Source organism: Papaver somniferum, chromosome 6 (genome assembly GCF_003573695.1).
Source record: "Papaver somniferum cultivar HN1 chromosome 6, ASM357369v1, whole genome shotgun sequence".
Lineage (NCBI taxonomy): Eukaryota > Viridiplantae > Streptophyta > Magnoliopsida > Ranunculales > Papaveraceae > Papaver > Papaver somniferum.
Window position 1 is genome coordinate 93,761,820 of NC_039363.1, and position 6,973 is coordinate 93,768,792.

The following is a 6,973-nucleotide window of genomic DNA, read 5'->3' on the forward strand; positions in this document are numbered from 1 at the left end:
GCCTGCGCAAATGAGTTGTAATACTTCCATAAGCCACATACAAACTTTATAAGAGAAGATATCTTCCCCTGTTTGTCCACAAACTTTCCAAATTTAGCTCACAGTGCACCCGATAATATCTTCCCCTGTTTAACTTTGATTTCCTCCCACGACTTACTTGGCCCATTTTGCTCGATCAAAATGCTTGTACTAACTCTGTCCTGTGAATTCAAGCCCAGCCCAATTGATTTCAGGTGTTGAATCTCGCAAAAACACGTCCAAAAATTCAACTCCAAATCATGCAGACGATAATTAAGTTTCCCGCCAATTTTGGAATTTGAATTTGGGAAGAAAACTGGCCTCCCCCTAATCCTGTACGGGTGTCCCTTTAGCAATTTGGGCTGAAATAGTAATTCTTGGGTGGAAATAGTAATTTTTCTGGGTTCCTCTGGGACGTTTCCGGTGCATTTATGGGGTGCCTTTAGTACTTTTCTCCGGGGTGTAAATCATCACTTTTTGAGCAACTCTTTCCACAGAAGGGTATTTTCTCCAAAAACACCTACACAAACATAAAAACACCGTAATAAGAACAAATGGGTATTAACAAAATACACAAAAGAGATGAAAATAGACACATAAATGTGTCTATCAAATACCCTCAAACTTATTATTTGCTAGTCCTCGAGAAAATTTTATTCTTGAAAAGTGACCGAGTTAATCTCGGGTGGGTTTATCAGAGGTGTACCCACAAAAACCAATACTCCAGACCCTAGCTATCTACGAAAAATCTTGGAAAGCACTAAAGAACCTCCTTGGTTGGCATACAAATATTGACTCTAAGAGGAAGAACCCTGATGCGAAATTCCAATTGATGTACACGAGTTTGCACTCAAGCATACTAAAATTCATATAAGTGACAGAGCTCTACTAAGATAGTTTCACGATGGACATCATACTCGGAGTCAGACTAATCACATGAAAATATTAAGAAGATGGGAAAAGAAAAATGTAGATGGTTGAAAAGTGAACGGTGTTTCCCATATCTGTCTGAAGGCCTCTGCCAAGGTGAACCTAACCTAAATGACTGAGATACCGGTCTGACTAATATTAACGCACTGGCATATACAAGGGAACCAGTGGTCAATAACTTAAATCTAGATCAACAAACTGGCAAATACAAGGGAACCAGCAGTTGACTACACATAACAATAACCATTTTTTTTTTTTAACTTAACGACATGAATAGATCTTTTGGATCCAAGCGCATGCTTCTTGTCAGCAGATTACACGATAGTTCCCACGGGTCCTGCATTCCACGCTTGCTTAGGCGACGGAAACAGGGAGAACACACGCATATTGCTATCCAAGTGTTAATACTTATTCCGATTGGTCTAACTGGTCCGTTCTTTTTTTTTTTTTTTTTGAAAAGGTAACTCAGTCACTCTATTTCACCCTAGGAAAGGTAACAACTTGAATCGTGTGCCCCACCAAATCACTTGAAATAAAAGAAAACTAAAAATAGAAAGTGAAAAGGACTCGACGAGATATGGCGAAACTATCATGTTAATTCTAACACCTGAGCTCTGTGCTTTTATGAATAGACTCTATAGATGTTTCCATCTAGTCAGATTGGTTCCTCAACTCCTAAAACAAAAATGTTTCCATCCTTAATTGGTTAGTGCTATCCTTAATAGGCGTAAATTTCTAGGCTCTGGAGTTTATTTATTGCAACTAAAAAGTTTCTCCCATACCCCCAAACTTAAAATTAACATTGTCCTCAATGTTCTAAAGATGAAATTAAAAGCATGAACAAGGAGAGACAGTTACTATTTGAAGCAAAAGAGTGAAGGAAGGATATTACCGGGTTGTATGAGATTGGGTTACCTCCCAAGAAGTGCTAAGTTTAAAGTCTTCAGCCAGACATCGGAAGGAATTAGTCACCTCATAGAATCATATAGAAGTAGTCGGAATAACTGTGGGTCGTCTGGATCAAAAAGTATTACCCACAAGAAGAGGAAACTGCAACAGACCAAAAAGATGTCGAACATACCCTTGTTTAAGACAACTATATCTAGTTGTGGCTCAGGTTCAGGTTCTATAACTGGGTCTAGATAACAGGTTTTCATCGGTTGGATTTCCTCAAAGCTAAGATCCGGTTCAGGTATTAGAGTCTGAAAAAACTCAACTAAGAACTTATAAGCACATAACAACAACCTGAATAACTGGGGATCCTCTAAGTCAATCAGATTTGACTCACACAGCTGACCACAATGAAAGAGGTGGTCTTCCTTAAGAAAATGTGTCGACCCTAATATCCTAAAGTGATTAGGTTTAGTCTCAAAACTTAATAACCGACACATCTTAAAATCAAAAGTTCCCACAATTGGTTGAAAAGTTTTTTGTGGGAAAACAAAGTCAATCTTGGTATCATATCCTGGGTTAACCACATCAACCATATGATGGGTTTCTAACAACTGAGCTTCTTTCTGGATATCATTAGGTTCGGGAAAACGTGTACGAAGATAATCTTGTAAGATGGTTGAGGCACAAATGTCAAGTCCTACAGGAGGGTACTTTCTAAGAGTTAAAGCACACGGAGAATGATAATCACCCCCAAACTTAGAGTTTTCTGTGTCTCTAGGAAGACTAGTCACAAATTCCCTAATTTCTAGGTCATCATATTCCTGGAAATGGTCAATAGATTCTTCTAAGTTGGGTTCATCCTCACTCATTTCTACGAGTTTATCATCTTCTAAGACTAGTGTTTCTAAATCGCTAGATTCTAAAACAGTATTCTCAGGGTAAACTCTTTCCTCTAAACCATCATCACAATCATATAAAGGATTATCAGAGAAAGTTTCATATAAAGGCTCATTAACTAAGGTGTTAATCAAAGTTACTTCCTCCGATCCATTAATAAGTTCATCAAATAATGGATTGTCCAATACTCTGTAGGCTAAAGGATCATGAACTACATCGTCTAAAACGGTGGTATCTCTAGTCAGATCCACATCCTTTTGAATAGGTGAATAATCATTAAAATTATTGGGATCTGAACCAGAAATAATATTATCATTATGAAGCTCAAATGGAGTAACTAGTTCCGGATCACTATGCCTACAAATGTATGATTCTTCATCAATATTATCTTCATCATAATCATCATGAACCTCATCTAAAGTAGTGTCTTTTATTCTAACCTCGTCCTCTAGATTGGGCAAATATTCACTATTGATATCAAGGGTAGAATTGGAAACACTATATTGGAAATTAAGACTATCTTGAGCATTTCTGTTCTGGGCCTCGAATAAAAGATTTTGAATCGACTCACATGACTTCCTTATGGTATCGTGTATAGAAGGTTCACTCATGGGTGCATTTTGTTTATTCATTTCTAACACAAACCTATTTGTATTCTCAGTTAATTGTTTGAGAGACTCTTCTAAAGGAAGAACAGGTTCAGAAGGATCATAATAGGGACTAGTTTTCAAATAGTTTGATTGTATCCTCTAGAGACGAAGAACTAGTACTATAATCTTCTTGCTCGTAAGACTGATGCATGTGTGGATAGTAATTGGGCTCACCATGGTATGACCCATATCCTTCCAAAGGATGGCGTTCCCAACCACTATTCCCAACATGGTCATAAAAAGGATGATGTCCATATTCAAATTCAGGTCGATACTCATTGTATTGGCTTCTATCATACCAGTTCGACATTCTTAATTACAAGAGAATTCTACACAACAAAAACAAGGCCGACTCGACTCCACCAAAGCAAACCTAAAGATTTCTAGCAAACAAAAAGCATGATGGCTCCACTTAGATTGTTTCTAGACCAGCTTCTATCTTTCGAAAGGGAATTCGTTGCAATTTGAGCAAACCCCTCTGGAATCAATCCGAGTCAAAATAAGTTGAACTGAGGCGAGGGAAGCTCAGTGGAGCTTTGATACCCAAGGCCTCACCGCTATCATAAGGCGGCGCAGTCACGCATTCAACTCACAGAAACCATCATGAACTTTGGAGTGTGCTTAAAGAGCAACCAATATTTTTTGAACGAGTTTCCTATTAAGCTCGTTACCCTATCGGTCTCGTTCTATTCCAAATTTTAAGCTTGGGTTCGCGTTAGGTTTCGTTTTCCTAAGGCGGGCAAGAAGGGAGCGGTGATGAAATCCGAACCCTTATCTTGTATTGGCCAGGCCTTTCCCTTTACTAGGAATTTAAAAAAACAGTCCAAATTCGTCCTCAATCAATGAATCATCTTAAGGAATGCAGTAACTCGCTTACAGGAGATTCGCGAGTGTTTCGATGGACTTACCTCCCGTACCAGACGGGGGATGAACCGTTGAAGTTGACTCGGGCCACGACTCCTATGTCATGTACGAACCCGAGGGGCCGAGACGATATAGTAATCGTCGTCCTTCCCTGCACACAGTTTATATATAATTTTTTTTTTATTAATAATAAGACCCTTCCGTAGGGTTAAAAAAATGTCCAAAAGTCCAGAATAAAGTCCAAATAAAAAGTCCAAAAAAATTACAAAAATGATGAAAAAAAAAGCCTATTTACAAATTCTAAAAAAAATAAATAAAAGCTATATACAGAAAAAAAAATAATAATAATAATAAATATTAAATCCTAAAAAAGAAAATTATGGCTTTTTTTTTTCCTTCTCTTTTCGCTTTTCGCTTTAAGCTTTTTCCTCTCCAAGTCCTTAGTTTTCACTTTGAACCTGCAAAATAAAGACAAAAAGAAACGTAAAAAGGAACAAACAATTCTAAAAAAAATAATAAACCTAAAAAAATTCTACCTAAGCACAAATCCGCGTCGGCGACGCCAAAAAGATTAAAGATTTTTCGTGGTTGTAGTAATGAGGTTCAAACTCTCGGACTTGTGAAGGATAATTTTTTTAGAAAATAAATATATATACAAACATTGACAAATTGGTAGAGAGGTACTGGGACTAGGATTCCGCCAAATTCATTTCTTAAGGTTCAAATAATAATTCTTTTATCAATAATAGCTCGAAAGGTATATTAAGTATATCGACTCTAATTTATTGCCAAGATAGATTCTCAAAATATTAGGTGTAAATGTTAAGCATGTGACATCAAATCATCTAAGCTAAGCATGACCCATCAAATCAAATCACAACTAATTAATTTAAATCATAATTTCAATTAAAATTAATGCAAAAGTCATGAAAAGAATTAAATATAATTACCCAAGTGTGAAATAAGGCTTCCTCCATCGCCCCAGTGTTGGGTTCTAACTCCGCATATCGGAAACACGCTCAAAGGAATTTTTCATTGCTCAAAAGTGTACAAATGATGAAATGGAGATAATAATGAAAATCGGGTGTTTGCAACGTTTATAATTGTTGCAAACACCGTTACAAAGAACGATAAATGGAAAGTGCTGTAGTATACAGAATACTATGACCCACAGATGACAGTCGTTGTTGTTGTAGTATGAACGACTGTCTCTGGTTGTCTAATGTTCTTCGTGTTCTTGAGTTGCAGCAGCAGAAATGGTGGCTCTGCAACTCGATTTTTCTTCACTCTGTAGCCTCCAAAGCTTCCCCAAACTCTCGACAGCCCTTCTAATCGACCCAAGGAGTTAATTTATACCCAACAGCAGCATTTAATCCCTCGCAATAACTCCATATAATTCTCATTTACTCGGGAAAATATTTTTTTTTATTTTCTTCACTGTCATCCAAGATACGATCTTTTCCACCTCTTATGCTTGCGCAAATGAGTTGTAATACTTCCATAAGCCACATACAAACTTTATAAGAGAAGATATCTTCCCCTGTTTGTCCACAAACTTTCCAAATTTAGCTCACAGTGCACCCGATAATATCTTCCCCTGTTTAACTTTGATTTCCTCCCACGGCTTACTTGGCCCATTTTGCTCGATCAAAATGCTTGTACTAACTCTATCATGTGAATTCAAGCCCAGCCCAATTGATTTCAGGTGTTGAATCTCGCAAAAACACGTCCAAAAATTCAACTCCAAATCATGCAGACGATAATTAAGTTTCCCGCCAATTTTGGAATTTGAATTTGGGAAGAAAACTGGCCTCCCCCTAATCCTGTACGGGTGTCCCTTTAGCAATTTGGGCTGAAATAGTAATTCTTGGGTGGAAATAGTAATTTTTCTGGGTTCCTCCGGGACATTTCTGGGACGTTTCCGGTGCATTTCTGGGGTGCCTTTAGTACTTTTCTCCGGGGTGTAAATCATCACTTTTTGAGCAACTCTTTCCACAGAAGGGTATTTTCTCCAAAAACACCTAAACAAACATAAAAACACCGTAATAAGAACAAATGGGTATTAACAAAATACACAAAAGAGATGAAAATAGACACATAAATGTGTCTATCACCTATATAGGGAATCTTAACTTATGTTAGGAATCAATATAAAACCGATCCTTACCTATATTGGGTGTCAAGGTAGAAACTATCCCTACCTATACTGGGAGTCATGGTAGAACTGGTCCCAAAATGCAAAACCTATTTTTTTAGTCACGTACGAGACTTTAGGGTTTGTGTGATTTTGTAATTTGGGTTTGCAAAATAGGAAAGTTCAAGATGTCGATATAATAAGTAATTTAAACATGAGCACAAATTTTATATTTTATTTTTCAAAGATGTTCCTTGACACTATGTGAGATCCCAAACCGACATGGGGGAGAGTCATTTTGAACTTGTGCTTAATTTACATATCTTTGTGGGGGAAAAAATTGTTCAATTGTAAGAGATACTTGTACCTATACGTCCCCTTGAAGAAAACCAAGTTTTTTTGGTGAAATCGTTCAAACTAAAAGATAGTATGTATTTCCAGTATTAATACTCTTTTGTTATATTCATTATCATCCTTGTTTTTCGCCTTTACCAGTTTTGTTGAAAAAATAGGGAGAATTATTAAGTAGTATCATACTACTACATATGGATTTTTAGGGCATTATGTAAGGGGAACGGATTATGTT